Source organism: Oncorhynchus mykiss, chromosome 3 (genome assembly GCF_013265735.2).
Source record: "Oncorhynchus mykiss isolate Arlee chromosome 3, USDA_OmykA_1.1, whole genome shotgun sequence".
Taxonomy (NCBI): Eukaryota; Metazoa; Chordata; class Actinopteri; order Salmoniformes; family Salmonidae; genus Oncorhynchus; species Oncorhynchus mykiss.
The window spans coordinates 62279788-62292879 of NC_048567.1; the positions used below are offsets into that span (position 1 = coordinate 62279788).

Below are 13092 nucleotides of genomic sequence, written 5' to 3' on the forward strand. Positions count from 1 at the left end.
TCTTTACCGAGTGATTGAAATTTAAAGGCAATCTCATCCAAGGAACACCATACCTACTGTGAAGCTGGAAACATCATGCTTTGGGGCTGTTTCTCTGCAACGGGACCAGGACGACTGATCCGTGTAAAGGAAAGAATGAATGGGGCCATGTATCGTGAGATTTTGAGTGAAAACCTCCTTCCATCAGCAAGGGCATTGAAGATGAAACGTGGCTGGGTCTTTCGACATGACAATGATCCCAAACACACTGCCCGGGCAACGAAGGAGTGGCTTCGTAAGAAGCATTTCAAGGTCCTGGAGTGGCCTAGCCAGTCTCCAGATCTCAACCCCATAGAAAATCTTTGGAGGGAGTTGAAAGTCCGTGTTGCCCAGCAACAGCCCCAAAACATCACTGCTCTAGAGGAGATCTGCATGAAGGAATGGGCCAAAATTCCAGCAACAGTGTGTGAAAACCTTGTGAAGACTTACAGAAAACGTTTGACCTCTGTCATTGCCAACAAAGGGTATATAACAAAGTATTGAGATAAACTTGTTATTGACCAAAAACTTATTTTCAATCATAATTTGCAAATAAATTTATAAAAAATCTTACAATGTGATTTTCTGGATTTTTTTTCTCATTTTGTCTGTCATAGTTGAAGTGTACCTTTGATGAACATTACAGGCCTCTCTCATCTTTTTAAGTGGGAGAATTTGCACAATTGGTGGCTGACTAAATACTTTTTTGCCCCACTGTATATTATGACGTTTGTTTTGGTGTTTTGCAGCGTTCGGACTGGTTTTTTTAGGCTGTTCGTGGACACCTTGTTTTTTCTTGTGGCTTGTCGAAGTTCGGTAGCTGAAGTCTACGCCCCTTCGTCAGTGATTGGTCAACAATCAATGAAGTGTTTCTTGTCATTCAACGACAGACAACTAGTTTTCAAGTACATTATTTCACTTGAGAAATTTCACATGAGGTTGTAAGTAACAAAACAATTCCCAGGACAATGACATATCTGATTTGGGCAGAAAGATTAAATTCCTGTTAATCTAACTGCACTGTCCAATTTACAGTAGCTATTACATTGAAATAATACCATGCTATTGTTTGAGGAGAGTGCACAATTATGAAGTTGGAAATGTATTAATACACCAATTAGGCACGGTTGGGCAGTCTTAATACAACACTTTGAACAGATTTGCAATGGTTCATTGGATCAGTCTAAAACGTTGCACATACTCTGCTGCCATCTAGTGGCCGATATCGAAATTGTGCCTGGGCTGGAATAATACAATATGGTCTTTCTCTTGCATTTCATAGATGATGGTACAACCCCCCTCCCCCCCCAAAATATGTTTTTTTCCTTTGTATTATCTTTTACCAGATCTAATGTGTTATATTCTCCTACATTAAGTACACATTTCCACAAACTTAAACATTTTTCCTTTCAAATGGTATCAACAATATGCATATCCTTGCTTCAGGTCCTGAGCTACGGGCAGTTATATTTGGGTGTCATTTTAGGCGAAAATGTAAAAAAAAGTGTTGGATCCTTAAGTCAACACATGCACATAGAAATGAAGCCAGAGACGCACTTCAAAGGCTGACTCTGTGACTACCCCCAACAGTAGAGCCTGTCCCACTTCTTCAGCCTCATGTGGCTGTGGCAGACCCCAGACACTTTTTTCAATGCATATATTGTATGTATAGGTGGTCTTTGGAGTTGAACCCAATTGAATCCTGGTGTGCTCTGCACCAGGCTCTGCAAACTGAGCTACAGAGATCAATCTTCTGAAGCTTTAGAAAGTGAGTAGTGGGAGTATTCTGTCAGTCAGAGATTCATGGTGTGAAATTATGTTAAGAACAACCGTCAAGCTCTCCTATTGCTTTACTTCACTCAGCGCTAGAATGTCACTATCAGGCGAAAAAAAACTTAGGTTGTGGTTCGCATATGATTACAAGTGTCATAATAAATGTTGTCTTTTTGTCTCATTAACAGAATCACTATTGTTCCTGCCTTGTCTCCGGCCATCTCTGCACCAGGTAAGCAGGGGTCCTTTCTATTTAAAATTCCTCCATTTTAGGAAGTCTAAATATAGCTTGTGTCCTGCAGCCCTCTGTCTGAATTGATTACCTCATGGATCAAGCCTGGCTTCTTATTTTAGACCACAGATTACTGTTCAGAAGATTAACAGTACAGAGTGAGGTTTAGAAAGTGGGATAAATAGCTATTGGAATAAATGGAATGTATCAGTGTATATTTAGATACCACAAGGATTAAGAAAATATTGTTTGTAATGGTCTTGCTTATGTAAAGGTGGGTGATGTGGAAGGTTATGATTAGATATCAAAACACATGTGTCTCAGTATCTTTGTGATGTGATTTCCTGTATCCCAGGTTTAATGCTCATGAATTATATTTCTGTACATCCTCATCTATACATTTTTTCCTGAATGCAATTTCATTACCGTAGCCTTGCTTGGTGAGGGATGAAAACGGGTGCATTGACAAGGCCCTAAACTTATTTTTACATTGCAGTATCATTGCTGTATTTATGATTTTCCACTGCTTCATGATCTTCATTGAATGAAACCAAGATCACCCTGTAATGGCAGCACATTTACTTCTAATGCCCTCCTCTTTTACATGAGATATTGGGAAATAATCCCAGGTGCTGCAGTATTCTTTCTTCGTTTGTTTGTCTGTTTATTTCTTTGCTCGCCAAAAGGTTTCTGAAGGTTCAATGATCCCGATGGTAACAACATGCACACAGGATTCCATTCACAGTCACAGTTAAATGTTGACCTTCAGAAAACTTTAGTCCAATATGACCAAGCACAGGGAGTTGTAGGTTGTCTCTTTCTGCTGAATGTGATAATGTGTTAAAGTTCAAGGTTAAGTTTCACCTCTGTTACGAATCCCTTTTAGCCCGACAGTCTAGGAGGGGGGGGGGGGGGGGGGGGGTGGTAATGAGACCCGTAACATAACTCATGCAATTTATAATAGTGACAAAGTAAAAGTGTGAACGAAATAACCACGACAACTGAAATCTACCGTCAAACTCGGGGTTCATTAATAAACACACGGTAATGGGGGGGGAGCAGGAAAAGGGGCTGAGCTGGACCCAAGGAAAGAAACAATAAGTATACAAAAACACCCCTAAGCTAGACTAGCCTATTTAACAGCAGCTAACTAACCAACCAAAAATACAGTGGGTGGTCCGCCCAGTTCTAACTAGTGTATTTAACAAAGTTTACCTACAAACACCATAACCAAAAACAATACTCACAGGTGAGGACAAAGTGATATGGAGGTGCTCAAACAAAAGAGAGGTCAATACATACCGCGAGAGTGAAACAACAAGACCTACAGACACGGCATTTACAGAGAGATTGCGCTCTAGAGCAAACAACTGACAGGGTTTTTAAACCAAGGGAAAGGAACTGTGATTGGGTAGGAAACAGGAGGAGGTGTGTCTTCTGATTGATGATTGATTGTTGACTGATTGGGGAGTGATGATTTTCACCTGTGAGGGGAGAAGGAGAGAAAAGAACACAGGATACACACACACACACAGGATACACACACACACACAGGATACTGGTATCCGTAACCTCAATGAGTTTAAGGATAGGGTACATTGCATCCTTGGCTGCATCTATATCTGAAAAGCACAGTAAACTTAGAGAACACAGGTTTTTTAACCTTAAGATTCTTCACTTTCTACATATTTCATACCATTAGGGGAAAAGTCTTTTACAGCTCAACTTAAAGTCAATAAGAAAGTATAATTTTCATATTCAGTTCCCTTTGCAGGGATTAATAGGAAATCGAAATGCCACATATTCTCCACATATTCTCAAATGCCCAATTCTCTCAGTTCAGTTGAATTAGGGAGCTCCTCAGCCACAACCCATCCACGCTCCGTGAAACCTCCAGAGCTTTTGTTAAATGAGATTATTTGGCCTAGAGAAGGCCATCCCTATTTAAACAGCAGCCATTTTCTCTCAGTAGAATTATAGAGGACTCATATATAATTGACATTGTCACTGAGCTATAGCCTAATCTGGCTACTGTGCAAATTGTTACTTTGATGGGCCTTTATGTCTTTTCACTTTGATGAACTCTCCTACACATCCACAGTAGCTACTTTTCTTCAGGGCAAGCACAATAGTTTCCCTTGGTCCTGGTTAAGAGGATTTGGGCAGCTCTTCCTTTAAATTAATTCACTGAAGAGGATTTGAGTAGGTTTTCTATAGATACCTTCATTGGATTGTGTGTCAGTTATTAGCATTTTTGTAGTAAATAAATAAGGGTACAACACTTTTTGTGAGACTTGACCAAATTCACATAGAACTGTGAGTTATAGACCTACCAATCTACTTTAAAACAAGTCTAAGATGCAGTATATCAGTTTGATGTGCTCTATTTCTATGCTTCATGTTCTTAAGTTTTGTTTTTGTATCTTTTACTTTCGGTTTTGTACACCAGTTTATAACTGCTGAAATACAAATATTTTTGGTTATGGAAAATATATTTCACAGCGATTTAGATAGTACAATGATCCCTACACTATACTGTCTTATTTTGTCACATAAACTGAAATTAGACAAACTATTAGAGTTTTAGCAAGCAGTTTTCTGCATAGTGCAACTTTAACAATAAAGACATTTGGAAGCCTATATTAATGTGTGCGGATTGTTCAATGTTTCAAAAAATAAAATAAAAGCATGACTAATTATAGGTTAGATTTCTGGATTAATATACAGTACCAGGCTGTATCACAACTGGCCGTGATTGGGAGTCTCATAGGGCGGCACACAATTGGCCCAGTGTCGTCCGGGTTTGGCCGGTGTAGGCCGTCATTGTAAATAAGAATTTGTTCTTAACTGATTTGCCTAGTTAAATAAAGGTTAAACAAACAACAAACCAGTCAAAAGTTTGAACACACCTACTCATTCAAGGGTTTTTCTTAATTTTTTGACTATTTTCATACATTGTGGCATAGTAGTGAAGACATCAAAACTATGAAATACCACAAGGACTCGTAGTAAAAATGAAAATATATTTTATATTTGAGATTCTTCAAAATAGCCACCCTTTGATAGCTTTGCACACAATTATTATTTTCTTTTTTCATAATACAGATCAACAATTTACGTTGTTACGTCATACAAAACAGAACACAAGTATTAACAAGAAAATACTAAAACATGCAAAAAATATCAATGAAATAATAAAAAAAGAAACAATTCTAGTGCAATTGTAGTCACACTGAAAAAAATCTTATTATAATGACTCAGGAAAATGTTATTCTTGTTGTTATTCACTAGGGTTAATGCTTTAATAAGATAGTTCAATTCAATAAAAAATAAGTGTAATTTTTGTATAAGTCAATTCTTCATGATATTATCTGTCTCTTTCTTGGAAGCTTGTTTATATGAATATTATAGATATTTTTTTATCTGTAGCTGTATGAATAATGAATGAAAACACCAGATGATGTAAAGGAGAACTAATGAAGTTTGCAGTTTGAACAGGACACACAACACAGTGAGTAAATGTCTCTTTACCATACGAATACATTAATGTCCACTCCACCTCAGCTCAACATGCGTTAAGGCGGCTATGCCCTATACCAGTGAAATAAAATCCTAAATAATACACAGAGTTACAGGAGTATTTAAGGCCAGTGGTTAAGGGCCTGCAGGTTTCCACCCTTGCCTTATAAACAACTATTGATGGGAAGCGCAGGTGAGAGTGAATGCAATTGTTAGCTCTCAGGCCAATCGATATTATCTATTAAACAGTTAAGTCAATCAAAAAGGAGAGATAGCAGCTCTCCACTACACTAGATTTTTGGCAGCACAATATAATATAAAACCTTAGTACAGTGTATTGTCTTTGAACAGTATACCATAGTTTAATAGGTTACACAGCAGGACACAACATTACATAGGCCTGTATGTCCCAAAATAGCATATCCAACACTTTACTTTCAAACAATTCCCTTCATCACACTTGACTTATCAATATTTTACCATATTCATCTTCTCAAAGACAGAAGGTGAGTCTGTGGACTAGAGAGAACATCATGCACCACACAAACTCTCAGATAGCTACACCACAAGTCCTCACAGCCATGTGTGTCTGATGTTCTGTATATGTACAGAAAAATTCAACAGCGGCCCGCAATTTCTCTATTTTTATAGATGTGTTTGTCAAAACAAATAAGAAGTTTCTGTCCATCTCTCTATCCTATCTCAAGCTCCAGTCAGATGAAGGAGGCAGCACACTGAGTGTTTCCACTTTCCATCTGCCACTGTGCTTGCGTAACCGTTCCAGAGGACAGTGTTGAGCAAGATGGGGGACCCAGCACCATGCAGCATGCAGCACCAGCTGTGACTCATGATGAGCAGGACTCTCTCTTCCTCTTTCTCAGTCTCTCTGAGCCTGTCTGTCTGGGTCTATGGGGAGATGCTGGACCCCAGTAGCCTAGTTTTTTCTGGTAATTACCGTGCAATCAGTTTATAATTCATGTACCTTTTGAACTGAGAAGAGCAGGAGGTTGTCACAAGGTGTGGTAAGTGTGCAATAATACACGTGTACATGGTTTTATAAGTGGGGGGGCATAATATCAATATTATTTATATATTTTTTTAATCCAGTCGGATAAACACTCCAAACGGCCTACCCGACGCTCGGAGGCGTCCGCATGGTCCTAAAGCACACAGTTGCCTTGTTTTGTATCACATTCCAATGATAAAACTGGGGGGACAAAAATGTCATTTCAGAATGTTCCTTCCCCAGTAAAAGTTTCACCCCTGTGTAATTGTGTAGCCTAATTACATTGTTGTGAAGGAGCATCAATCCACCCATTGTTAAAACTCCTAAATGTGACAATGAAATAAGTATGAAATTAAATAATTATTGAGTGTGTCTCTCTTCATTCAGTAAAGGACATGCCATTCCTCCAGCATCTATCAAGTGCTTGTCAACACCTTTAAAATACATCATTATAGAGCTGCTGAATTGAAAGAATCTAACCTTCAGAAAGATGGCCAGCATTTTGCTAAATTTTAAGTGAGTCATTCAATCAATAATAAGGTAGTGTAAACACTATTTTTAAATGATCCAATATGTAATATGGTACACTTTATAATTAGGTTTTAATAGCCTCCTGAGAGGCTAGAAAAGTGATCAAGATCTTCAATGAGACTGTGCAGGGATCCAGATTGCGGACTTAGAGTCATTGGCATACATCGACACTTTTGTTTTTATCCCCTGGATTTCTAACCCCTTGATGATCTAATTTCAATAGCTAGCATTTCAATGGCCATAATAAATAGATATGGAGACAACGAACTCTTAAAGCTCAATACTTTCTGAGAAGTAACCATTATTTACTATTTTACATCTGGGGTTGCTGTACATAACTTTAACCCATTGTATAAGAGAGTCACCAAAATTAAAGTAACCTAGGCATTTATGTATAAATTCTAGTCGTACTTTATCAAACGCCTTTTCAAAGTCTGCTATGAAGATCAGGTCTGGTATCTTCAATGTTTCATAATGTTCACTTGTTTCAAGTAATTGTCGTATATTATCTCTAATATATCGTTCATGTAAAAAAACCTGTCTGATCAGGATGAACAATATCTCATAAAACCTTTTTTATTCTATATGCTATGCATTTTGCCAGGATTTTCGCATCACAACATTGAAGTGTTTGAGGCCTCCAGTTTTTTAAATGGACTGAATCTTTATACTTACCACCTGGGTCCTGTTTTAGTAGTAATGAAATCAGACCTTCTTGTTGAGTACATTAAAATCTACCATTTGTATAAGAGTAATTGAAACATGTTAATAATGGATATTTGAATACATCAAAAAAGGTCTGATATACCTCTACCCTGATGTTTTTCCAGACTGAAAAGATTTAGTTGCCTCAAAACGTTCCTCTTCTGTAAGTTGGCCTTCACACAGGTCTTTCTGTAAATTTGTTCATTTTCATTATTATTATTAGGAAAGAAATCCTTACAGGGATTGCACTTGAAGAAACTTTCAAGGTCCTTGAAATCTTCCGTATCGAATAACCTTCATGCCTTAAAGTCAGTGGCGGTTCTAGCTTGTATGGCTCCCTGGGCGAACCCCCCCTTCAGCGCACCCACCAACTAAAAAAACACCATTCTGCACTAACTGTAGTTTTTATTCAGACAATTGGAACAAATAAATAATAACAAATAAATAATAATAACTTTTAAAACTATATACATATAAACATTTTTACAAAAATAAGACTCATAAATATCAAAAAGAAGTAACAAATACAAATAATAATGTGAAACTATATATTCACAGTATTATGAATTAATTGTGGTTTATTTGGTAGCATTTCGTAGTGTGAATGATTTTACTAATTGCATTAGTACTGTACAAAGTTAGAGGTGCGCTATTTGATAGATTCCCCCGCTCCCCCTACACCGGGCTTCCAGTGGGGAGACCTGAGGTCAACCTATCCTCGCCCCCCTCCCCATCTCGTACTTCTGAGTTGGAGACCTTCCCAGGCAGTAGCCTGCCTAGCTCACAAACTACAATTAGGGTGCCCACTCCAACTAGGTTAATTGACCCACAGTCCCACAAGGTGACATGATATCATTGACGTGACGTGCAAAGAGCGATAGAAAACCTATTGGTTTAATGTCACCATTCCAATTTTTTTTGTGTGGGCGCACAAGATGCCACCCTGGGCGGCTGCCCATGTTACCTATACCTAAATCCGCCACTACCTTAAAGTAATGATGGACTGTCGTTTCTCTTTGCTTATTTGAGCTGTTCTTGCCATAATATGGACTTGGTCTTTTGCCAAATAGGGCCATCTTCTGTATACCCCCCCCCCTTAATGCTCAAACGCATTGAAATTCCACAAATTAACTCTTAACAAGGCACACCTGTTAATTGAAATGCATTCCAGGTGACTACCTCATGAAACTGGATGAGAGAATGCCAAGAGTGTGCAAAGCTGTCATCAAGGAAAAGAGTGGCAACCACAATCACCCGACCTCGACCCAATTGAGATGGTTTGGGATGAGTTGGACCGCAGAGTGAAGGAAAAGCAGCCAACAAGTGCTCAGCATGTGCAAACTCCTCAAGACCGTTGGAAAAGCATTCCAGGTGAAGCTGGTTGAGAGAATGCCAAGAGTGTGCAAAGCTGTCATCAAGTCAAAGGGTGGCTATTTGAAGAATCTCAAATATAAAATATATTTTGATTTGTTTATCACTTCTTTGGTTACTACATGATTCCATATGTGTTATTTCATAGTTTTGATGTCTTTACTATTATTCTACAATGTAGAAAATAGTCAAATAAAGAAAAACCCTGGAATGAGTAGGTGTTATAAAACATTTGACTGGTAGTGTATTTCAGATGAAAACATCATGATTGTCAGTTTCCACATGCACTAAATAGTCTATATATATTTCTAGTTCTTGCAAAAACTGTCTCTCACGTGGAGTCAAGTGTCATTGAGATTTGACCTGCACAGAAACTCTCCATTGAATAGATCAGTGGTGTTGTGAAGGGTAAATACAGCTATAGTTTGCCTAATAGCTTACCCACCTTGTGCGTAAAAATGCATTGAAAGAATAGGAAACATTACTTCTTTACCCAAGACTGGGGATCAGAGTTTACCCACCAAATGTTTTACCACTACATATAGACCCATTTCTTGGCAGCGTCATGAAAGTTTGCACGCCCAGTTCGGAATCAGAAAAATCTTTGTTTACCGTGGATATGATCACATGCAATTTCAAATGCAGCTCATGCAAGTTAACACATAATCAGATGCTTAATGTCTATAACATTGCAGATTACACAAGCATTTCGCTACACCCGCAATAACATCTGCTAAACACATGTATGTGATCAATAACATTTTGTTTGATTTGATGTCGTCTGAGGGTTGATTACCTAGAAAGCCAGTGAGGCAAGGTAAAATATCCCAAATAGGGCTAGATAAAGCCAGAAGAATAATAACCTTGTTGAACATAGCTATAGCCATCAGTTTTACATGCTCTCATGGTCATGTCTCACTGTTAAGTTTGTCAAGGTCCTGACCTTACCATTAGCCATCCTGCTACAGAGATTTTTGGTGCAAGATTAATTTTTTTCCATTTATTTAACTAGGCAAGTCAGTTAAGAACAAGTTCTTATTTTCAGTGACAGCCTAGGAACAGTGGGTTAACTGCCTTGTTCAGGGGCAGAACGACAGATTATTACCTTGTCAGCTCAGGGATTCAATCTTGCAACCTTTCGGTTACTAATCCAATGCTCTAACCACTAGGCTACCTGCCGCCCCATGTGCGTGCGTCACCGGAACGGGACACTTGCTTGTAATCAAAATATGTCTCTATAAAAGAGGCTTCATCTTATTACTATTGTTTTCACACCTAGTTTCAAGTGTCAAGTTTTATTAGTCATATGTACAGGATACACTAAGTCCAATGAAATGCTTACTTGCAGGTTCTTTTTCGATAATGCAACAATAATAAATAATAAAATATAAGAATACAAACAAAGTAAATGGCTTAGTAGAATAGAATAAACATTTTAGCATAAGTATAATACAGGAAGGCACAATTTATAGTCCAATATTTGCATATTTATCAGGGAAAGGGGGGATTGGGGGGCAAGTGTTTAAATTGTGCAGTATTAGCAATAGTAAATGAGTCTGGTAGCAGCAATTGTGATCTGTATGTGTGGGTATGTGTGTATGTGTGTGTGTGCTAAGGTGAGGATAGTCAGTGCAGGGGGTCAGTCCAGTTCAAGTGTTCAGCATTCTTATGCCTTGTAGACATAAACTGTCTCTGAGCCCGTTGGTATCAGACCTCATGCTCTGATACCGTCAGCCAGACGGTAAGGGAGTGAACAGCTCGTGGCTGCGTTACTTCCTCAGGCACCGTTTCAAGTAGATGTCCTGGATGGGTGGGAACACGGCCCCAGTGATGTACCACCCGCTGGTGGGCCTTTCGGTTGTGGACCTATACAATAAGTTGTTGTTTCTCACTAACCTACAGTTTTCCCTTCAACACAACAGCACACCAGATCATCAGTGCATGACCATCATTGATTAAGACTGTTCTGTGTAGCAAAACTAGACCAAACCATTTTGAAAATAAATTAGCAACATTTTGATAAAACCTGTTTATCACAGCCAATATTAATAATTCATGAACATTTTAATAGCCACCACATCCTAACATTATCAGGCTGACCAGAATTCACTGCGCCCGCTGCTTTCAAGTTTGTTGGGAAAATCTCATTATAGCAGAAGTGCATGTGTGTTGCTGCTATCACAGGGTTAATTATCAGTGACCCTCTGATCAAAGCAATTTGGCTTCATTTACATAGCCAGGGTCACGAACCAGTGAGTCAACCAACCCCACCGTCTTAACGAGGAGTATGTAACATTATTAAACACACATTCTGGAAAGATTCTCTGGATGTGTGCATAAAATGTATAAGTGTCTTTATAGCAGCACTTGGTGACTCAAACACTACAGTACCACATTGGTCATGCTGACGGGCTGACAAAATAGAATAATATATTTCCCACACAAGTACAGCATGTTTACATATACATCAGTCTCAATAAAATATTTCTCTCTAGTTTTATGACCACTGTGCTGACCCTGTGCTGCCCCCAGCATGTTATGCCTGTTGTGCTTGTGGTGTGTGTTTGGGTACTGACTGTGAAAGCAAAGATATATGTGCAAATAGATAGTACAGATGTGTTATGTTCTGTCCAGACTAAAGCTGGCTCTGTCTGACGTGATGACTAAAGTTTTGATGTGTTTGATGTGTTTACCATCCAGGGAGTTGCAGGTAAAATGGCCTCAGGACCTGTTTGCTTGCACTCACACTGTTCAATCTCATTGGAGAGGGAGGGGGCTACATTTTTCTCTCTGGTATTGCAAAGTTCTAGGACGATAGTGGAACATTTCAATGATAAATAGCGTCACTCTAAAAGTGAAAACAACTGAATGATTAATGATACTGAAAGATGAATGAGGGTTTTTCAGTTCACAGGATGCTGTGAGATGTTGATTTTTGGCTAAATGGGTGAACCATGGGTGATGATGTGAATCATGCACCGCATACCTACTGCATTCCACCCATAGGTTACACAAGATCATGCTAACCAAGGACTAGTGTAGGATACAGGTAAGGGGACATTGAGGCTAAGGACACCATGAGATACAGAGAGAAACAGAACTCTAGCCTTGTGTAACATGGTCTATCTTGTCATGACACAAATTGCGTTCTCTTGTAAAGATTATACATGTTATATAACAAGCTATTCAATGTCATGGCTAAACAAATCCCAATAATTGTAATTTCATTAAACATTATCAGATGTAACTATCCTAACAAAATATGTCTTCCCCTGTGGATAATGATATAAAAACATCTAATAATGGTGCTTGGAGTGTGAGTGTGGGTGTGGGCTCCTGAGTGGCGCAGTGGTCTAAGGCACTGCATTTCAAGAGGCGTCACTACAGTCCCTGGTTTGAGTCCAGGCTGTATCACAAACTGCCTTAATTTTGCTGGACCCCAGAAAGAGTGGCTGCTGCTTTGGCAGCAGCTAATGGGGATCCATAATAAATAGAAATACATCTGCCTGTGATTGGGAGTCCCATAGGGCGGTCTGGGTTTGGCCGGTGTAGGCCGGCATTGTAAATAGGAATTTGTTCTTAACTGACTTGCTTAGTTAAATAAAGATTAATTAAAAAATATAAAAAACATTTTTTTTTAAGATAAAATAATATACTCTTAATAAACAAAGAACAGATCAAACGTGTTTAAGCTGCAACTGTATTCAGACGTGCAACTTGATTTAACCGAAATTGATGTTATTCTATAATTGTTTATTATTTATTCAAATGTTAGCAAAGCATTTATTACAGCCAGAAAGTGGTCTTAGTGCTCTAAAAACAACCAGAGGACAAACTCAAGCTGCAGTTCCTAGAGGATATGAGAAAAAACCTCTGATCTGATCTGAAGTCATTTTCAGACCAAATCCCATGTCAGGAGGAAAATAAGTTGATAATA

At 38.6% G+C, this 13092-nt stretch overlaps 1 long non-coding RNA gene across 1 annotated transcript; it reads left to right on the forward strand.

The window, feature by feature from the left end:
- The first annotated feature begins 1931 nt into the window (after positions 1 to 1931).
- On the forward strand, positions 1932 to 7031 carry LOC110520345. The gene is made up of 3 exons (XR_002472968.2): positions 1932 to 2023; positions 5453 to 5534; positions 6250 to 7031. It is a non-coding gene; the product is annotated as an uncharacterized LOC110520345 (long non-coding RNA).
- Positions 7032 to 13092: the final 6061 nt, after the last annotated feature.